Genomic DNA, 21,900 nt, shown 5'->3' with positions numbered 1-21,900 from the left:
TATACACTTAATGGGGACAGAGCATCACTGGTGACAGTGGGACTAGAGCTACAGTGCTAGCATACCCTCCAACTGTACCTTTTTAGCAGGTACAGTACCTTTTTTATGGTGTATACCGATTTTTGGCTCTCCAAACTTCCATTGAAAGTATAGGAAAAGGGGCGTGACGTTTACCCGTGGCCATGCCCACTTTTCGAATTTGTACCGGTTTTTATGTGTAAAATGTTGGAGGGTATGACTATGAGCTTACGCATGGTGAATGGAAACTCTCACCTGCACACTGGCTACACAGAGGTCACATGCCACTCCAGAGAGAGGCTGGCTCATGCTGGCTGATGTGACAGTTTGTGGTCATTGAGCAGCCATTTTAGAGGAGAGATGGTGGCTGTGAGAGGGAGCAGGGCTTTTACCGTAGCGAGCTGCCATTCTCAGTGACTGAAGATAGCCGCAGCAATAGTCGTAGTAGAGAAAACATGCAAGGATAACAGCTGCTGCTGAAGCATAGATGGACAACCATGGAAACACTGGAGAGGTCTGTAGAAATTAAAATCACCCTGCACAGCCCCAGCATTTTAGTTATCCATTCCAGATGTCGCAGTAACTAACCCTGTACACAAGGGTGCAGCAAGCCATGTAGTTAATAAATAGATGCTAGCTGACATGTACACAGACTCACAGAGAGACTTCTACATAGCATAAAAGATTGGATGCTGCAGACAGAAGTAGCCTAGACACTGACCAGCTTATTACTATTAATTGACAGCTGCAGCTCATGGACTAGTGAAATCGGCACAGCCGGATTAGGTGGGTCCATTACCAAAGGCTATACCTAGAAAAGCAAATGGTTGTCAGTGATCACGTTATGTAAAGGAACAAAGTTATAGATCATAAAGTAAGCCTGTTAACAGGCTATAGCCTGTAGATATACAAAGCTTAAGGCTCTTTAGGAATCAGTCAGCAAGACACTAAAATCACCAAAGGTTATTATTGCTTCCCAACCGGGGAGAATTGATACAATGTGAATGTAATATCTACTGAAAGGAAAATCAACAAACTGCCTGGATAGACAGAGTCAGCGGTACTCAATATTCTTTAAGCTCTCGTTAACTTTATTTAACTCAGAACTCACACCGTTTCTTAGGAAATAGACTATTTGGAATAAGTGAACTCAAAACTCTTTCTATAACTTATACCCCTTCAGTCTGCCACCTCTGAACACGGGTTATTGGCACATAAACTCACATAACCCGTGTTCAAGTGCAATCTGAAAGATGCCAGGGTTGAAATACCGGGTCGAGTAACCCGGTATTTCAACCCTGGTCGTGAGCAGGGTTGAACACATCTTCAACCCGGCTTGCTGTATGTACAGGAGCTGGGTCGATGCGACCCGTTTCCCGTTCACTCTTTGTGTACGGGCGGCACTTGGAGATCATGTCATCACCGCTGATGTCACTAACCCGGCAATATGCCAGGTTGCAGTCAGCGGTGGCGGGGAGCCTGAGGCAAGTGGCACGCTGGGAGCTCTTGTGTCATGCTTCCGTGTGCAACCTGCCCTACGGCAGTCTGAAAGGGGTATTATAGAGGTAACACGGGGTCCCAATTGTATGATTATTCTAAATGTATTTGTTATTGTACATTGTAATGTTAAAGCGATAAGATTGTAGACGGTACATACTTCTTCCTGTACTATTTGCTTTATGCATGCATTTACCCTAAGTTCTTATCAAATGTGGTGATCTTTTAAGTTATTTCAGCTGAGGATACCTACTCGAAGTGTTCCAGAGAAATAAACTAAAACCTTTGCAGCAGATTGCGTTATTTATGTCTAAGCATGTAGAACTTAAATTGTATTGTATTCTAAGTGTAGTGTAAATTTGGGATTAGGACTTTGTGATATTTACTCTAGGTGGGTGTCACACTATGACTGTCCATATTGAAGCATCAATCATCATCATTATACACATGCATTGTACATAGTATGCTGGCTCGTAGATTTCTTACAAGCCTGCACTTATGTTTACATATTTTGGGTAGATTGTATTACACTGTATATCAGTCACTAAATAAGCAGATTGTGAAAAAAGCTGGAATAGAGCAACATACAGTAAGTATGAAAAGCAAAAACAGCAGCAAGGACGTACACATCCAATTATAGTATCAGCCTCAAGACAAGAACAACAATTATGTGGTTATGATGGGGCTATAAGTCATACTAATATAATGACGCTAGGGGTGGTGCTGATGTAGTATACCGAGGATAGTGTTTGAACTGTAGGGTGAGATGTGTAGGGGTCTATGGTGTCTATGTAATAAGCATTGGAGAGAGATAAAGTGATGAGAGATAAAGGGCCAACCAATCAGCTCCAACTGCCATGCTACCAGCTGTGTTTGAAAAATGACAGTTAAGAGCTAATTAGCTGGTACTTTGCCCCATCCACTTTATCTCTCTCCAAGGCTTAATGCACAGACCCCAGAAATACATACCCACATTTCCTAACCAAATTAATAAATGTCTAATATGTAGGATACATTTCCCAATAAAGAGATGTTTAATGTTAATTAAACCACACCAGTGACTTAAAAAAAATATATATAAATATAATAAACTAAACAGTTTTGGGGTGGTGCACTTGTCTTCGCACACTGTGGCCGTTTAGTAGCCAGTGGAGAAGGCCTAAGGCTTGGTACGCAGTAGGTGATATATTCTCCAATTCAGCTGATTGGACCGAAATATTGTGCACGTCAGGGAGTGTGTAGTGTGTACCCAAAACCGTGCACTCCTGCCTGCTAACATGTCGGTCATCCCATCTGCTGTGTTGCACGGCAGATGGAACGACCTAGCGGCTGACCTCATGCTGCTGAGTGCTGCTATGAACGATATAGAGCACGATTGTGAGCTATATCGTTCAGTGTGCACAGACGACTGACAACTCATCCCGTCGGTCGTGCCATCGGCCACAATCCCAGATTGTAGTGTGTATCCAGCCTAAGGGGTCTATTAATGAAGCAGTGAAAAGTGTGGGGAAACGGACCAGTGGAGTAGTTGCCCATAGCAACCAATCAGCTTTGAAGGATGCCTTTATTAAGTACAAACTATACAATGTAAGGGAGATGCTGATTGGTTGCCATGGACAACTTCTCAACTGGTCTGTTTTTCCACTCTTTTCACTGTTAGATGAATAGACCCCAATGTCTTTTAACAAAATATAGTTTCTGGCAAATAAGATGTCTGACTGTATACTGTATTCAGGCTCCTGCCCTGTTTCCTGATAATGCTTCATGGGTAAGTATGGTCACCAAGGCATTTAAATGCTAGATAAAATGGTTGTTCCACAGAAAGTACCTTTCTCCACAACGTAAGTCCACTGTTAAAATATACAGTACAGTATGTAGTCCATCCCTAGTATCAGTTTTTTTAAAGTAGTCTGAAAACAATACTTAGCACTGTTCTGTGAGGGTAAATCAATGTTCTGCAATCATTTTCACTCTAGGCCCTTTCTGTAAAGTGTTGCCGCTATAATTAATGAAAATGTTCCAGAAATTACATTAGTTTGTTTCATAATCTCCAAGCAAGTACAACAGGTATTAGCCAGCACTATTATTATGCTGTATGATAAATTGACTGCTTCTGTGCACGTTGACAAAGTTGGTTTAATATTGTCATGGTGATTGATTTCGCTGCTTGTATCCAGAGCCAGCATGAACCACCTGACATCCAGTGTGCGGATGATCGTGCACACTACTTGATGTTGGGATGGGACCACCGGGCAGCTTTGCACATGGGGCTGAAGGCTTTATAAGCTAAGCTGGTTTTATCGTCTGCACATCCTCGATGAAAGATGTATTAAAATGTCTGATATTTTGGTGGATTTTACCCATTATTTGGACAAACACTGGAGTGTGGTCTCTCTCTCTCTCTCTCTCTCTCTCTCTCTCTCTATATATATATATATATATATATACATACACTGCTCAAAAAAATAAAGGGAACACTAAAATAACACATCCTAGATCTGAATGAATGAAATATTCTTATTAAATACTTTGTTCTTTATACATAGTTGAATGTGCTGACAACAAAAACACACAAAAATTATCAATGGAAATCAAATTTATTAACCCATGGAGGTCTGGATTTGGAGTCAGACTCAAAATTTAAGTGGAAAAACACACTACAGGCTGATCCAACTATCATGTAAAGTCCTTAAAACAAGTCAAAATGAGGCTCAGTAGTGTGTGTGGCCTCCACGTGCCTGTATGACCTCCCTACATCGCCTGGGCATGCTCCTGATGAGGTGGCGGATGGTCTCCTGAGGGATCTCCTCCCAGACCTGGACTAAAGCATCCGCCAACTCCTGGACAGTCTGTGGTGCAACGTGGCGTTGGTGGATGGAGCAAGACATGATGTCCCAGATGTACTCAATTGGATTCAGGTCTGGGAAACGGGCGGGCCAGTCCATAGCATCATTGCCTTCGTCTTGCAGGAACTGTTGACACACTCCAGCCACATGAGGTCTAGCATTGTCTTGCATTAGGAGGAGGTGGTCCCTGCAGCTTACCCGCCGTGGGAGGACGATTTATCTGCTCAATTAAAGAAGTTGAACCAGTCCTTGACTACTAAAAAGTCTGACCAACGCTCGCCTAAGTCCAAGAGGTCCTCTAAGCGAGCGCTCGTCTCCTCACAATCCACTGCTGTCATTGGCACCTCATCTGATGAGGACGGCACTTACACTGACCCCACAGGTTCTGACTCAGATACGGCTGATGGTGAGGGTAGTTTACATGTGGATGTTCCTGACCTTTTGGAGGCTATTATGTTAATTCTGCAGATTACGGATGATCCCGAGCTATCCGTGCTTCCTAAGAAACCAGATAGGTTCAAGCGTCAGAAGGCGGTTAAACAGGTTTTACCTCACTCTGATCACCAAGTGGATATACGTCAGGAACCCTGGGAAAACCCGGGTACAAAGTTTGTGCCTCAAAAGAGGATGCTGACTCGCTATCCCCTCACGCCAGAGCTCTCTAAGAATTGGGAAACACCTCCTCCAGTGGACTCACATGTGGCTAGGATGGTGGTTTCCTCAGCTCTACCTGTCACTACCGTCACGTCTCTGAAAGAGCCTAAGGATAAACGTGTGGAGGGTTGTCTAAAAGCGATTTACACCCTCACGGGTGCTGCACAAAGGCCTACTATTGCAGCTTCATGGGCTGCTGAGGCTATTGAAGCATGGGCCTTGGAGTTAGAAGCTGAAATCTCCTCTGACCATGCTAGACAATGCTTGTTATATATTGTCACAGCTTCTCGATATATTAAAAAGGCGGCTTCTGATGCCGGTATCCTGGCAGCCAAGGCCTCTACTACGTCAGTCCTGGCTCGCCGGATATTGTGGCTGAGATCCTGGTCTGTGGATCTGGACTCTAGAAAAACCCTGGAGGTACTCCCTTTCATGGGAGATATTCTGTTTGGGGAGAACTTAAATAAGATAGTGGCTGATTTGGCTACTGCCAAAACTGCCTGTCTACCTAATACCGCTCCTTCTGTGTCGAAGGCTAAAGGTACGTCCTTTCGACCCTTTCATCCTTCAGGTAAAGCAAAAGGTCAGGCATACCACAAGCAGGCCCGCACTTCCAAACCTGGTAAGCCGAAGCCCAAAAGAGCCTGGGCTGCCCGTCAGCCAGCTTCCAAGGCGATAAGCCTGCCGCATGACGGGGCGGGCCTCCCCCTGGGGGATCCCAGGGTGGGAGGCCGGCTTCTAGGGTATACCCAGGAATGGTTGAAGACCACTTCAGATGCCTGGGTACGGGAAGTTGTCACTCGGGGTTACGCCATTGCCTTCAAAAACCGACCCCCTCATCGATTTTGCCAGACAGACGTCCCTTTGGATCGGACAAAGGCAAAAACTCTACACTCGGTGGTACAGACCCTCCTGGATACAGGAGTCGTAGTACAGGTGCCTCTTGCTCAGAGGGGCCGGGGGTACTATTCTCCGCTGTTTCTAGTCCCGAAACCGAATGGGTCCTCCTGGCCCATTCTCAACCTCAAGGCATTGAACAGGTTTGTGAAGATTTCCAAGTTCCGTATGGAAACCCTTCGCTCTATAGTTCTGGCCATGGAACCTGGGGACTACATGGTCTCCTTGGATATACAGGATGCTTACCTGCATATTCCTATAGCAGTGTCACATCAACAATACCTGAGGTTTGCTATTGGCAACATCCATTACCAGTTTCGGGCATTACCTTTTTGGTTTAACAACGGCTCCGCGAGTCTTCACCAAAGTTATGGCGGTGATGACGGTGGTACTCTGCCGTCAAGGGGTCAGGATACTGCCGTATCTGGACGACTTGTTAATCCTGGCAAATTCCCCAGATCTTCTCCTGTGTCATCTGGATATGACGGTCCGGTTTCTAAAAGCCCACGGGTGGCTCATCAACTGGAAGAAATCCTGCCTGTTCCCTGCTCAGAGCATGGTGCACCTGGGAGCGCTGTTAGACACTCACAACCAGAGGTTGTTCTTGTCTCAGGAGAAAGTCCTGAAGCTTCAGGACAGGATTCGTTGCTTCCTTTCTCGTCCGCAAGTGTCGATACATTCGGCTATGCAGGTGCTGGGCCTCATGGTGTCAGTATTCGACATGGTGGAGTATGCTCAATTCCATTCTCGCCCCCTCCAGAAGCTGATTCTAGCCAAGTGGGATGGCCTGCCTCACCGGATCAGTTCTCACATGATCTCATTGACTCCGGAGGTCCGTCTGTCGCTGCTCTGGTGGCTCCAGGACCAACAATTGTGCAGGGGCCGTCCCTTCTGTATATCCAACTGGGTCCTGTTGATGACAGATGCCAGTCTAAGAGCTTGGGGCACGGTGCTGGAGCAGCACTCCTTACAGGGTCGGTGGACCAAGGAGGATCTCACCTCTCGATCAACATTCTGGAGTTGCGGGCGGTCTTCAATGCGTTGAACCTGGCACAGCATTTAATTCAGAACCATCCTGTTCAAGTACAGTCGGACAACGCCACCACAGTGGCTTACATAAATCATCAAGGCGGCACACGAAGCCGTTTGGCAATGAAGGAAGCCTCACGGATTCTACAGTGGGCAGAACGCCGTCTACCGGCAATATCGGCAATATTCATTCCGGGAGTTCTGAATTGGGAAGCAGACTTTCTCAGTCGTCAGGACGTGCATGCCGGTGAGTGGGGCTTCCATCCAGAAGTGTTTCAACTCCTCATGGAAAGGTGGGGTCTTCCAGATGTGGATCTGATGGCATCTCGCACAATCACAAGTTTCTGGTCTTCAGAGCAAGGACAAGGGATCCTCAAGCAGCATTCGTCTACCTAATACCGCTCCTTCTGTGTCGAAGGCTAAAGGTACGTCCTTTCGACCCTTTCGTCCTTCAGGTAAAGCAAAAGGTCAGGCATACCACAAGCAGGCCCGCACTTCCAAACCTGGTAAGCCGAAGCCCAAAAGAGCCTGGGCTACCCGTCAGCCAGCTTCCAAGACGATAAGCCTGCCGCATGACGGGGTGGGCCTCCCCCTGGGGATCCAAGGGTGGGAGGCCGGCTTCTAGGGTATACCCAGGAATGGTTGAAGACCACTTCAGATGCCTGGGTACGGAAGTCGTCACTCGAGGTTACGCCATTGCCTTCAAAAACCGACCCCCTCATCGATTTTGCCAGAAAGACGTCCCTTTGGATCGGACAAAGGCAAAAACTCTACACTCGGTGGTACAGACCCTCCTGGATACAGGAGTCATAGTACAGGTGCCTCTTGCTCAGAGGGGCCGGGGGTACTATTTTCCGCTGTTTCTAGTCCCGAAACCGAATGGGTCCTCCTGGCCCATTCTCAACCTCAAGGCATTGAACAGGTTTGTGAAGATTTCTAAGTTCTGTATGGAAACCCTTCGCTCTATAGTTCTGGCCTTGGAACCTGGGGACTACATGGTCTCCTTGGACATACAGGATGCTTACCTGCATATTCCTATAGCAGTGTCACATCAACAATACCTGAGGTTTGCTATTGGCAACATCCATTACCAGTTTCGGGCATTACCTTTTTGGTTTAACAACGGCTCCGCGAGTCTTCACCAAAGTTATGGCGGTGATGACGGTGGTACTCCGCCGTCAAAGGGTCAGGATACTGCCGTATCTGGACGACTTGTTAATCCTGGCAAATTCCCCAGATCTTCTCCTGTGTCATCTGGATATGACGGTCCGGTTTCTAAAAGCCCACGGGTGGCTCATCAACTGGAAGAAATCCTCCCTGGTCCCTGCTCAGAGCGTGGTGCACCTGGGAGCGCTGTTAGACACTCACAACCAGAGGTTGTTCTTGTCTCAGGAGAAAGTCCTGAAGCTTCAGGACAGGATTCGTTGCTTCCTTTCTCGTCCGCAAGTGTCGATACATTCGGCTATGCAGGTGCTGGGCCTCATGGTGTCAGTATTCGACATGGTGGAGTATGCTCAATTACATTCTCGCCCCCTCCAGATGCTGATTCTAGCCAATTGGGACGGCCTGCCTCACCGGATCAGGTCTCGCATGATCTCATTGACTCCGGAGGTCCGTCTGTCGCTGCTCTGGTGGCTCCAGGACCAACAATTGTGCAGGGGCAGTCCCTTCTGTATATCCAACTGGGTCCTGTTGATGACATATGCCAGTCTAAGAGGTTGGGGCACGGTGCTGGAGCAGCACTCCTTACAGGGTTGGTGGACCAAGGAGGAATCTCTCCTCTCGATCAACATTCTGGAGTTGCGGGTGGTCTTCAATGAGTTGAACCTGGCCCAGCATTTAATTCAGAACCGACCTGTTCAAGTACAGTCGGACAACACCACCACAGTGGCTTACATAAATCATCAAGGCGGCACTCAAAGCCATTTGGCAATGAAGGAAGCCTCACGAATTCTACGTTGGGCAGAACGCCATCTACCGGCAATATCGGCAATATTCATTCCGGTAGTTCTGAAGTGGGAAGCAGAGTTTCTCAGTCATCAGGACGTGCATGCCGGCAAGTGGGGCCTCCATCCAGAAGTGTTTCAACTCCTCATGGAAAGGTGGGGTCTTCCAGATGTGGATCTGATGGCATCTCGACACAATCACAAGTTTCCGGTCTTCGGAGCAAGCACAAGGGATCCTCAAGCAGCATTCGAGGATGCGCTGGCGGTGCCGTGGAGGTTTCGGCTGCCGTACGTGTTCCCTCCGGTGTCACTCCTGCCCAGGGTAATTCAGAAGTTCAAGCAAGAAAAAGGAAATCTGCTTCTCATAGCTCCGGCATGGCCCAGACGGCACTGGTTCTCAGATCTGCAAGGCCTATCGTCAGAGCTTCCATTTATATTTCCACAACGCCCAGACCTCCTCGTTCAGGGCCCTTGTGTCTACCAGGACCTAGCCCGGCTATCTTTGACGGCGTGGCTCTTGAAGCTTCCGTCTTGAGGGCTAAGGGTTTTTCTGAAGAGGTCATTAAAACTATGTTGCGGGCCCGGAAACCGGCTTCTGCTCGGATTTACCATAGGGTCTGGCATTCATACTTTGTTTGGTGCGCATCTAACAATTATGGCGCTTCCAAGTTTAGTACAGCCAAACTTTTGGCTTTTCTGCAGCAGGGCCTAGATTTAGGCCTGCGTCTGGCCTCCCTCAAGGTTCATATTTCTGCCTTGTCGGTGTGGTTTCAGAGAAAAATTGCGACTTTACCTGATGTTCATACTTTCACTCAGGGTGTGTTGCGTATCCAACCTCCCTATGTCCCGCCTGTGGCTCCTTGGGACTTGTCGGTGGTTTTGGAGGCGTTGCAGGAGCCTCCATTTGAACCTCTTGGTTCAGCTGACCTTAAGTGGCTTAAGTGGTATTTTTGCTGGCTATTGCTTCTGCTAGAAGAGTGTCGGATTTGGGTGCCTTGTCTTGTAGTTCCCCATATCTGATTTTTCACCGTGACCGGGCGGTTCTTAGGACTCGTCCCGTATATTTACCTAAGGTGGTTTCTTCGTTCCACCTTAATCAGGAGATTGTGGTTCCAGCCTTTGTCTCTCCTGATTTGTCTCCCAAAGAGCGGTCTTTGGATGTGGTACAGGCTCTCCGTATCTATGTGAAGAGAACTGCTTCTATTCAAAAGTCTGATTCTCTCTTTGTTTTGTTTGGATTTCACAAACGTGGCTGGCCTGCTCACAAGCAGACTCTGGCCAGATGGATTAGAATGGTGATTGCACATGCTTATGTGAAGGCTGGTCTGTCAGCTCCTGCTCACATTACGGCCCATTCTACTCGGTCTGTTGGACCTTCTTGGGCGGCCCACCGTGGTGCGACCCTTGATCAATTGTGCAAGGTGGCTACGTTGTCCTCCGGGAACACGTTCATAAGGTTCTATGCCTTCGATACTGCCGCTTCCCAGGATGCTTCCTTTGGACGCCGGGTTCTTGTGCCGGCTACAGTGCGTCCCCTCCCATAAGGAACTGCTTTAGGACATCCCCATTGTCCAGACTTGTGGAGCCCAGCGTACCCCGCAGCAGCAAATGAGTTTTATGGTAAGAACTTTGTTAAAACTCTTTCTACGAGGTACACTGGGCTCCACAAGGCGCCCACCCTGACGCACTTAGCTTCTTTGGATTGATATGGCATTAGCCGCTGACACTTGTCTTGTCATGAGAGTGTGGTATATGTGGCTACTAACCATTGTCATCTCTTTTCCTGCTACTGCATTGGGCTGGTTAACTAAAACTGAGCTCCTGTGCTGGGAGGTGGGGTGATATAGGAGGCGGCGCTGTGCATTCTGGGAACAGTCATAGCTTTGAGCCTGTTGGTGCCTCGGATCAAGATCCTACTCTACACCCCATTGTCCAGACTTGTGGAGCCCAGTGTACCTCGCAGAAAGAGTTTTAACAAAGGTAAGTTCTTACCATAAAACTCGTTATCATGGGCGTTGGGGGAAATGAGCTGGTAAACTCCTTCTGTGTTTCCATGACAGAATGTACTGGTGTCTATCCCTTATAGCCAATGTACACGTGTGTCGGCATATTTGAGGCTGAGGGCTCTGCCACAAAGGGAATGACTATTTCAGTGCTGTCAACTCCTAATAGTACTTGGTACATGTAAATATGTCAACATGTCAGTAGAGGTATATTTTTCCCAAGAGAAAACTATATGGGAGACACAGACGTGGGGGGTGTCCCTGTAGGCACCAACAATATCTGACTGGGTGGATATGGACATGATTATATGATGCATATCAGATAGATCTATACCTATATGTAATATGTATGTATAGTAAGATTATATAGGTCTGTGGCACGATCACAGACGTGATAATATTTATGGAGGGAGTCATATTCATAGAATAGATTTCTCTCAGACCCCTCAGGGTCGCAAAAATGTTATTTTGCCCAGTTACTACTCCCTGAGATCGACTCGAAAATCTTTCTTAGGTCGACCATAATGATTCCTGATCAGATGCTCAATAATTGGCATTCAGTACCTGTTCATACACATTAGAACGAATTAACGTCACTAGGGATCTTGCTGTTCCTGACAAATAATATGTATGTGTAGGTATGTATATGTATATCTATGTGTATGCATATATATATAGAGATAGATAGATAGATAGATAGATGTGTGTATAGGTGCATTGGAAGGTATATATGTATGTATATAAAGATATTTATAATGAATGCTGAGGTAAAGTTTGTCCATCTCAATGGATAGAAGGTGAGAGTCACCCCCTGTTCTGCACGGGGCCCTGTCACAAAGGATCGTGTGCAGGAAGATATGTGATACTCTAATTATGTGTCTGCATGTACGTTGTTTATACTTGCATTACATGCGCATGTGGGAGTAGTTGTATGCAACTTAAGTTGAGTCATATCTATATCATTGCAGCATACTGCCGTGCGACTACAAGGGATATAGGACTCTTGTTTTCGCGGGCCACTTCCATGGCGGTCTCGACTAGGAGGGCGTTGTGGATTCACCAATGGAATGCTGAGGCTGACTCCGAGAAGAACTGGAGTATCTTCCCTATGAAGGTGAAACCTGGTTTGGGGATGGCTTTGTTAAGTTGATCTCGGCAGATATCACTGGTACGTCTACCTTCTTGACCTATGTTCCCTCACAACGGTTGGTGACACATTTTTGTAGGATGCAGTCATTTCGACCGAATGGATACGGTTTTCCCTTTCTTTGCAGGTAGAGGAAGGTGAAAAGGTAAGAGCTCAGCAGCTTTTTCAAGTTAGCAGAAACAGAAATCATCCTCTGTTTCTACCACATCCACCGCATGTCGCTGGGTCTATCTTGCGGGAGCCCACTCTGGTGGGACCACGTCTAATACTCTTCAGTCAGTCCTGGAACGAATATGGACCAGTGAGTTTAAGAATAGAGTCCCAAGGGGGACATACTGGAGTTTCCAGACGATTCCCCTCACTGATTTTTCAAATAAACCTTTCCAATTTTCCCCTGGACGGGGAGGTAGTATGCAACGCCATACATGAGTTGGGTCAGGATCAGGCCATTGTCCTGCTATCCCGGTCACAAAAAAAAAAAGGAGAAAAGCTGCTATTCAAGCTTTTTCGTGCTTCTGAGGCCGAAAGGCTCGGTCAGAACAATTCCAAACAATTTCTACTTACGAAGTTGAACTACATGATGGAATCTCTCTGGCAGGGATCTCCAATCTGTTAAGGAGAAAGAGGGTCTAAATACGGTTCTTCCGCATTAGGCTTACCTGGTTTGCTATTCAGGATTGTCAGTGCCGATTCACCGGAGTGATGGCGGTATGATGGTTTTCTTCAATAGTAAAAGAGTCATTATTACTCTGTACTGGGACGCTCTCCTGCATACGGGGAGGGCAAGAAACAAGTGGTGCAAAACGTTGTTTTATCCCTGATGGATCTTCAACAAAGTGGTTGGCTCCTGAACTTGCCAGAATCACGGTTGATCCCAACGACGCGGTTGTCAGCGTTGGGAAAAATGTTAGATACAAAACTGTTGAGAGTTTGTTTCTTTCAATGGAAAGAGCTCTGAAGATCCAGAGTCAGGTCAGAGCTACAACAGTGTCAATCCATCAATACGTTCCATTGATGAAAAAGAGGGTTGCGGCCTAAGAGGCCATTCAGTGAGCAGGTTAAATGCCAGAGTGTTTTTTAGCGGGACCAATTGGACATGTGGTCCGGGTCTCACCTGCACATGCACCGGAAAATAATCTTATCTTCCAAGACCAGAATTTCTCTCCTGTGGTGGCTGCTCAGTTCTCACCTCCAAGAGGGACGAAGGTTCACGATCCAGGATGGGAACCTGGTGTCACTGGATGCAAGTCTCCAGGGCTGGGGAGCAGTCATTCAGGGGGAAACGAATTCCAGGGAAAATGGTCAAGCCAGAAGCTTGACTGCACATAAACATTCTGGAACATTTTGTTCATGGTCTGCCCGGATTAATTCAGTCGGACAACATACAGCAGTGGCGTACGTAAACCGTCAGGGCTAATCGGAGAGCAGAGCGGAGATGGCAGAAGCCACAAAAGTTTTCCGCTGGGCAGAAAGGCATGTAAATGCTCTGTCAGCGATTTTCATTTCGGGGTGGATAACTGGTAAACAGTCTTCCTCAGCAGACACGACCTCCATTCAGGAGAGTGGGGTCTTCATCAAGAGGTCTTTGCAGAAGTGTCAAGTCATTGGGGAATTCCTCAAATAGACATGTTGACTTTTCACCTCAACAAGAAGCTTAAAGGATATTGTTCCAGGTCGAGGGACCCTCAAGTAATAGAGGTGGACGCCCTGGTGACACCGTGGGTGTTTTCAGTCGGTCTAGGTGTTCCCTCCACTTCCAATCAATACAGATCATAAGAGGAACAAGGGTTCAGGTGATACTCATTGTTGCAGACTGGCCAAGGAGGGCCTGGTATCCAGATCTTCAGGAGTTGCTCATAGAAGATTCCTGGCCTCTTCCTCTTCGAGAGGTCCTGTTACAACAGGGACCATGCGTATATCAAGACTTACCGTGGTTGCGTTTGACGGTATGGCAGTTGAACACCGAATCATAGCCTGGAAGGGTATTCCCAGTGAATTCATTCCCACACTTCTTTAGGCTAGAAAAGAAGTAACGGCAAAGCATTTCCACCGTATTTGGAGGAAATATGTGTCTTGGTGTGAATCCAAGAAAGCTCCTACGGAGGATTTTCAGCTGGGGCGGTTGCTCCATATTTTTACAAGCAAGTGTGGATTCGGGCCTAAAGTTAGGCTCCATTAAAGTATGAATTTCTGCTTTATCAATTTTCTTTTAGAAGGAATTGGCCTCCCTTCCAGAAATACAGACCTTCTTGAAAGGCGTGTTACACATCCAACCTCCCTTCGTGCCCCCTATGGCTCCATGGGATCTTAATGTGGTGTTACAGTTCCTGCAATCTCATTGGTTTGAACCTTTACGTAAGGTTGAGTTAAAATTTCTTACTTGGTAAGTGGTCATGTTGTTGGCTTAGCATCCGCAAGGCGGGTATCTGAATTTGCGGCTTTGTCTCACAAAAGCCCCTATTTACTCTTCCATGCTTATAGAGCAGAGTTGGGAACTTGTCAGCAATTTCTGCGAAAAGTGGTTTCACGTAAACCAGCCTATTGTGGTGCCAGTGACTACTGACACCTTGGCGGAATCGAAGTCTCTCGATGTGGTCAGAGCTTTAAAAATCTATGTCGCCAGAATGGCTCATATTAGGAAAACAGAGGCTCTGTTTGTCCTATGGGCTCCAAACGAGATTGGGGTCCCTGCTTCCAAGCAGACTATTGCGCACTGGATCTGTAATACGATTCAGCAGGCTCATTTTACAGCAGGATTGCCGTTACCAAAATTGGTGAAGGCCCGTTCTTCTAGAAAGGTGGGCTCATCCTGGGCGGCTGGCCAAGGGGTCTCGGCATTACAGCTTTGCCGAGCTGCTACTTGGTCGGGATCGAACACCTTTACGAAGTTTACAAGTTTGATACCCTGGCTGATGAGGACCTCTTGTTTGGTCAATCGGTGCTGCAGAGTCGTCCGCACTCTCCCGCCCGTTCTAGAGCTTTGGTATAAACCCCATGGTTCTTGAAGCATCCCCAGCATCCTCTAGGACGTATGAGAAAATAGGATTTTAATACCTACCGGTAAATATTTTTCTCTTAGTCCATAGAGGATACTGGGCGCCCGTCCCAGTGCGTACTGTATCTGCAGTTATTGGGTATGTTTATACACATGGTGTGTTGCGTCAGCCTATTGCTGATGATGTTCATGCCATGACATGCGTTATGCTGTTATTGGTTGTGTTACGCTTTATGTCAGCGTATTGCTGCATATTCTTCATGCCGTCGGCTGGTGTTCTATTGAATGCCACGTTCTGCGGCATACTTAGGTGTGAGCGGGTAAGATGCTCACCGTGGTTTAAAAATAAATTCTTTCCTCAAAATGTCCATCTCCCTGGGCACAGTTACTTAAACTGGAGTCTGGAGGAGGGGCATAGAGGGAGGAGCCAGTTCCGACCCAATCAAAGTCTTAAGGTGTGCCTGTGTCTCCTGCGGATCTTGTCTATACCCCATAGTTCTTGAAGCATCCCCAGCATCCTCTACGGACTAAGAGAAAAGGATTTACCGGTAGGTATTAAAATCCTATTATTTTTATATATATATATATATATATATATATATATATATATATATGCGAACTGTAGCAGTGGGGTACATCCAGATGGCTTATCAGGAATAAAACCCTTTTTTTCTTTCACTAACCAAACGTGAGTGCTGGTCTAATTCTTTTTTCAACTGTGGAAAAAGTGAGTGTTTGTATCAATTACCAGGACCCTGCACCAGCAATTTTTGTTACAGGACATAGAGTGCTGTCACTTCATTATATTTTATATATAAATATATATATATATAAAGTAATATAATATGCATGAAATAACTGATGCTGCATATGTACTGTACAGCTTGATACCTTTCACATCTTAAAGCTATAAGCAGTACATGTTCCAATAAGTACATGTTATCTTGCACTACTCTGAGGCAGCACGACAGTCTGGCCGATGATCTTACAGGCTCATTAGTTACATAAATGTTCTGTACAGACTGCCCAGTTGGTAGACTTATACCCAGGGCCATCAGCTGTGATGTTACAGCAATCATAACTGACATGTTATGTTTTACCAGAGCTTTTTATCTTATGCTAACATGACTTCAAACGCTGTCTAGAGGATATTTAGTGTGAATAATTTTAATGAAAAGAAGAATAAATCTTCATTTTTAACTAGAGATGAGCGGGTTAGGTTCCTCGGGATCCGAACCCTCCCGAACTTCACCCATTTTACACGGTTCCGAGGCAGCCTCGGATCTTCTCGCCTTGCTAGGTTAACCAGAACGCAACCGAATGTCATCATCCCGCTGTCGGATTATTGCGAGATTCCAGTGGCGTAAGTTCGTCCCAGTTGCCCGGAGGCAAGATAAATAATGGTGCCCCCGTACTTAGATAAATATATGCATGTAAGTGTGTGTGTGTATATATATACAAAAAAAATGTATATACTGTATATATACATTTCATCGTCTTCTATTTTAAATCACACACATTTTAGCAGTCATATCCAGGATTAGAACCCATGACCTGTTACACTGACAGCAGACACTTTGCTGATGGAGCTATTTGCTCCTGTATAGGAAGCATGAGAATTCTAACTATATGAAGTAACTTGTAAATGTCAGAGAAGTAACTTCATATAGTTAGAATTCTCATATTTCCTGTACAGGAGCAAATAGCTTCATCAGTAAGGCGTCTGTTTCCAGTGTAATAGGTTGTGGGTTCTAATCCTGGGTATGACACTTTTTAAAATTTGCATTTACAGTATAATAAAAAGGGTGTGATTTGTAAGGTTCAAGAACCAGTGAGGAAGCCGCCCAGTGAAAAGATAGTGGCAGCTATCAATTAATTTATTTCAATGGTGTCACAGAATGAGAAAAAAACAAAATGGAAAAGCGCTATTTAATCTGTAGTAGATTTTTATTTTCTTTAAAAAAAAATTTTTTATATTTGATCACATATCACAATATTTGATACCGGCCAGCATCAATCCCTATAAAAATACTTTTACAATTACTCCATATTTCTATTAAAACATTTCATTTACAGTAATATAATCATTAAATTTACTAAAAAGCTCTCAGACCGCAAAGTGAACTGTGGGATACCGGCAAATATGTGATCCCACAGTTCCCTTTGCGGTCTGAGAGAAGTGCAAGTGGTGAGAAGTGACCTTACACGGACTCCAGATAAGGCTGCCGGGGAGAGCTCCAGCCGGGAGGGACAGTACCTTGGGGGTCATTCCGAGTTGTTCGTTCGTTATATTTTTCTCGCAACGGAGCGATTAGTCGCTAATGCGCATGCGCAATGTCCGCAGTGCGACTGCGCCAAGTAAATTTGATATGCAGTTAGGTATTTTACTCACGGCATTACGAGGTTTTTTCTTCGTTCTGGTGATCGTAATGTGATTGACAGGAAGTGGGTGTTTCTGGGCGGAAACTGGCCGTTTTATGGGTGTGTGCGAAAAAACGCTACCGTTTCTGGGAAAAACGCGGGAGTGGCTGGAGAAACGGAGGAGTGTCTGGCCGAACGCTGGGAGTGTTTGTGACGTCAAACCAGGACGAAACTGACTGAACTGATCGCAGTTGCCGAGTAAGTGTGGAGCTACTCAGAAACTGCTAAGAAGTGTCTATTCGCAATTCTGCTAATCTTTCGTTCGCAATTTTGATAAGCTAAGATTCACTCCCAGTAGGCGGCGGCTTAGCGTGTGCAAAGCTGCTAAAAGCAGCTTGCGAGCGAACAACTCGGAATGAGGGCCCATATCCGTGATTTGACAGGCATGTTGAATGGTCCAAAACTACACCTTGGTAACTAAACTGCATGTGGCAGATATGGACTTTTTACCATAAGGTTGCATAGTTATGCATGATCAGTTTGCTTTATACCAGGAGCGGTGCTAAAGGCACAAAGCTACATAAGATAATAGACATTTAACAGCGTGTGAAAGTGCATGATTTTCTACTAACACCACGTTCTGTGGAGCAATTACCAGATGTACTGAATGCCCTGTGCTATAGAAATTAACAGAGCTGAGTGCAAATTGTTTACAGCTTTTGAAGTGCATGATCCAGATCTTATGTGGAACAACCAGCAAGTGTACTGGTAACTAGGTGGTACAAAGTATCACTTAGGATATCTATAAAGAGACTTTGTTGCCAATAGCACTTTATGTGCAGCTGCTCACATATTTGTTGCTTTTTAGTAAATGTATTGATTATATTACTGTAAATGAAATGTTTTAATAGAAATATGGAGTAATTGTAAAAGTATTTTTATAGGGATTGATGCTGGCCGGTTTCAAATATAATGATATGTGATCAAATATTAAAATTTTTTTTTAAATAAAATAAAAATCTACTACAGATTAAATAGCGCTTTTCCATTGTCTTTTTTTCTTGTACTATGTAAGGGGCTTTAAACCAATTACCCCTGGGAAAGCAGCTCTTTTTTTCTGTTCAATAGTGGCGCCTGTGTTTTCTTTTTGCTTTTCTGTGTCACAGAATGGGAGGAGAGGAGCCCCCTTCAGAGCAGGAGCCCGGCGGCAGATGACTCCGTTGCCTCCCAGAGTTACGCCTCTGCGAGATTCGTATTCTATATAAGGAGCCGCGCGTCGCCGCCATTTTCACTCGTGCTTTGGAGATTGAACGGAGAGGACGTGGCAGCGTTCTCTCCCTGAAAAGCTCCGTAATCTGTGCTCAGTGTGCTGAAAATATCTGTGCTCAGTGTGCTGAAAATATCTACGTTCTCTGCCTGAAAACGCTCCATATCTGTGCTCAGTGTGCTGCAAATATCTGATCAGTATGCTGCATTGTGGGGACTGGGGACCACCAGTATATAATATATACTTTTCTATAGCTTCTATACTGCTTGTCAGGACACATGGTCACAGTTACACCGCTCTGTACTGATATATACAATAATATATATACTTTTCTATAGCTTCTATACTGCTTGTCAGGACACATGTGTCACAGTTACACCGCTCTGTACTGATATACAGTAATATTATATATACTTTTCTATAGCTTCTATACTGCTTGTCAGGACACACATGTGTCAGAGTTACACCGCTCTGTACTACTACTGATATACAGTAATGTGTATATTTTTCTATAGCTTCTATACTGCTTGTCAGGACACATGTGTCACAGTTACACCGCTCTGTACTGATATACAGTAATATTATATATACTTTTCTATAGCTTCTATACTGCTTGTCAGGACACATGGGTCACAGTTACACCGCTCTGTACTACTACTGATATACAGTAATATATATACTTTTCTATAGCTTCTATACTGCTTGTCAGGACACATGTGTCACAGTTACACCGCTCTGTACTGATATACAGTAATATTATATATACTTTTCTATAGCTTCTATACTGCTTGTCAGGACACACATGTGTCACAGTTACACCGCTCTGTCTGTACTGATATATACAATAATATATATACTTTTCTTATTTTCTATAGCTTCTATACTGCTTGTCAGGACACATGTGTCACAGCTACACCGCTCTGTCTGTACTGATATATACAATAATATATGTACTTTTCTATAGCTTCTAGTATTACAGTGCAGCATTTTGGTGACTAACAGTATATAGTTGTACAGTAGGCCATTGCTGTATCTTGCAGCTCTGTGTCACTGCAAGTATCCATCCATTCCATTTTCTTCCAGTGATTTGGACCAATAATACCATTGATTAGAACGAATAATTCCAGTGATTTTGTCATTTTCTTCCAGTAATTTGGACCAATAATACATTTGATTAGAATGAATAATTCCAGTGATTTTGTCATTTTCTTCCAGTGATTTGGACCAATAATACCATTGATTAGAACGAATAATTCCAGTGATTTTGTCATTTTCTTCCAGTGATTTGGACCAATAATACCATTGATTAGAACGAATAATTCCTGTGATATTGAGGTGTTTGTGTCGCTTAGCTTAGCCGTCCAGCGACCACAGTGCACCTCTTTTTCTCTTTTCTTTGCATCATGTGCTGTTTGGGGCCAATTTTTTTAAGTGCCATCCTGTCTGACACTGCAGTGCCACTCCTAGATGGGCCAGGTGTTTGTGCCGCCCTCTTGGGTCTTTTTGCTTAGTCATCCAGCGGCCTCGGTGCAAATTTTTGGACTAAAAATGGTATTGTGAGGTGTGAGGTGTTCAATATAGACTGGAAATGAGTGGAAATTGTGGTCATTGAGGTTAATAATACTATAGGATCAAAATTACCCCCAAATTCTATGATTTAAGCTGTTTTTGAGGTTTTTTTTTTAAAAACACCCATATCCAAAACACACCCGAATCCGACAAAAAAATTTCAGGGAGGTTTTGCCAAAACGCGTCCGAATCCAAAACACTGCCGCGGAACCGAATCCAAAACCAATACACAAAACCCAAAAAATGTCCGGTGCACATCTCTATTTGCAACAAAGTCATTTTATGTATTATTAGAATAATGCAAATCTTTTCATTGTCTTCCTATATCATACATGAAAATTAACTAAATAAAAAAAAAATTCTAGTTGGTAAATAAGGGAAACTGCACTTAAGCTTTTCACATTTGTCTTTGGTAACATTAAATTTGGTGTTAAGTCTGATTCATGTCAGTAATGTGTGCATCAGTCTGTTGCTGCATACTGGACTTCATAACAGGACTGCATCAGGGCCGTAACTAGTTGTGCATGGAGGGGGCACCACACATAGCGTTGCAAGGTAGGGGACGCTGTTGGCAGCACTTGTCAATTAACTGTTTTAACTTCTTTTACTTGCAACTTCCCTCCTTTTTGAAGCCCAGCATCTCCTGGACGCTGCTGTCTCCTACCCTGACCCCTTCTGATGCTAATACCTATAAAACATTCATGAACTCAACTTGAGATCACTTTGTTATTCAGTCACACTGTCATTTATTACATTCCAAGATGCTGACATACCCAGCATTCGAACCTGTTGCCGGTGGCACTGCAGTCAGACAATCTATTCATTGAGCTATTTGTCATTGCATAGAAGGTAAAGAATTCTAAGCTAGAGAATTCTAACTATTTGAAGCTTACCTTTTACTTTTTGAAAAGAATCTTAGCATTGTGGCTGAGCAAATCTATGTAATGTGTGGCTACAAGGAATTGGATGTGTGGCAGTACACTAGATACAGTAGATCTGCTCAATTGCAATTTTCTGCTGCGGGGTATACTGGGCTCCACAAGTCTGGACAATGTGTAGAGTAGGATCTTGATCCGAGGCACCAACAGGCTCAAAGTTCTGACTGTTCACAGAATGCACAGCGCCGCCTCCTCTATAACCCTGCCTCCCAGCACAGGAGCTCAGTTTGTCAGTTGGTGCTGCAGTAAGCAGGCACTTAACAGAGGGGCTGCTTCAGGCAGCCCTAAGAAAAGCTTTTATGAGGTAAAAAGTGAAGACTTCAAGGGCAGCAGCAGTGGTAAATGTCTTCTGACATTCTCTGCTGCAGCTCCAGCTCTTCCCACGGCGCTGTACACTCCCGAGCCCTGGTTGCCGGGTACCTACAGCAGAGGCACCGGTTAACTTCACGTTAGGCACACATGGCTGGGGCTCGCCAGGATCGCGTGGCCGCGCTTCGGGAGGTGGTAAGTGGGTCCCGCTCGGGGGACCTGGTCTTTATCGCGATCCGGCGCGGTCAGTGTGAGGCAGGCAGCGCGCGCTGGTGGTGGACACTGTGGAAACAGGCAATCCCACTAGATCACCAGGGCATGGGCGCAGGTCAGGTTTTCTCTTAAAACCGATTTTAATATCGCCCACAGTACCCGGTGGTTTTGCCAGCAAGGGGGATAAGGCTTAGACCTGAAGCCCCTCCCC

General features: G+C 45.2%; 1 protein-coding gene across 4 annotated transcripts in view; it reads left to right on the top strand.

Moving 5' to 3' along the window:
• Positions 1-322: 322 nt before the first annotated feature.
• Positions 323-21,900, top strand: part of LOC134911364 (uncharacterized) — a 284,834-nt gene continuing 263,256 nt past the window's right edge. For 3 of the 4 annotated variants that reach the window (XR_010176512.1, XM_063919609.1, XM_063919610.1), the window contains exon 1: positions 323-532. The gene's annotated coding sequence lies outside the window, so the exon portion shown is untranslated. The remainder of the gene's footprint in view (positions 533-21,900) is intronic. The other variant, XR_010176513.1, reaches the window with a different exon arrangement.

The sequence above is a fragment of the Pseudophryne corroboree genome, chromosome 4 (assembly GCF_028390025.1).
Source record: "Pseudophryne corroboree isolate aPseCor3 chromosome 4, aPseCor3.hap2, whole genome shotgun sequence".
Taxonomy (NCBI): Eukaryota; Metazoa; Chordata; class Amphibia; order Anura; family Myobatrachidae; genus Pseudophryne; species Pseudophryne corroboree.
Note: the sequence above shows the minus strand (reverse complement) of the source record. Positions and strands in the feature narration are given on the sequence as shown.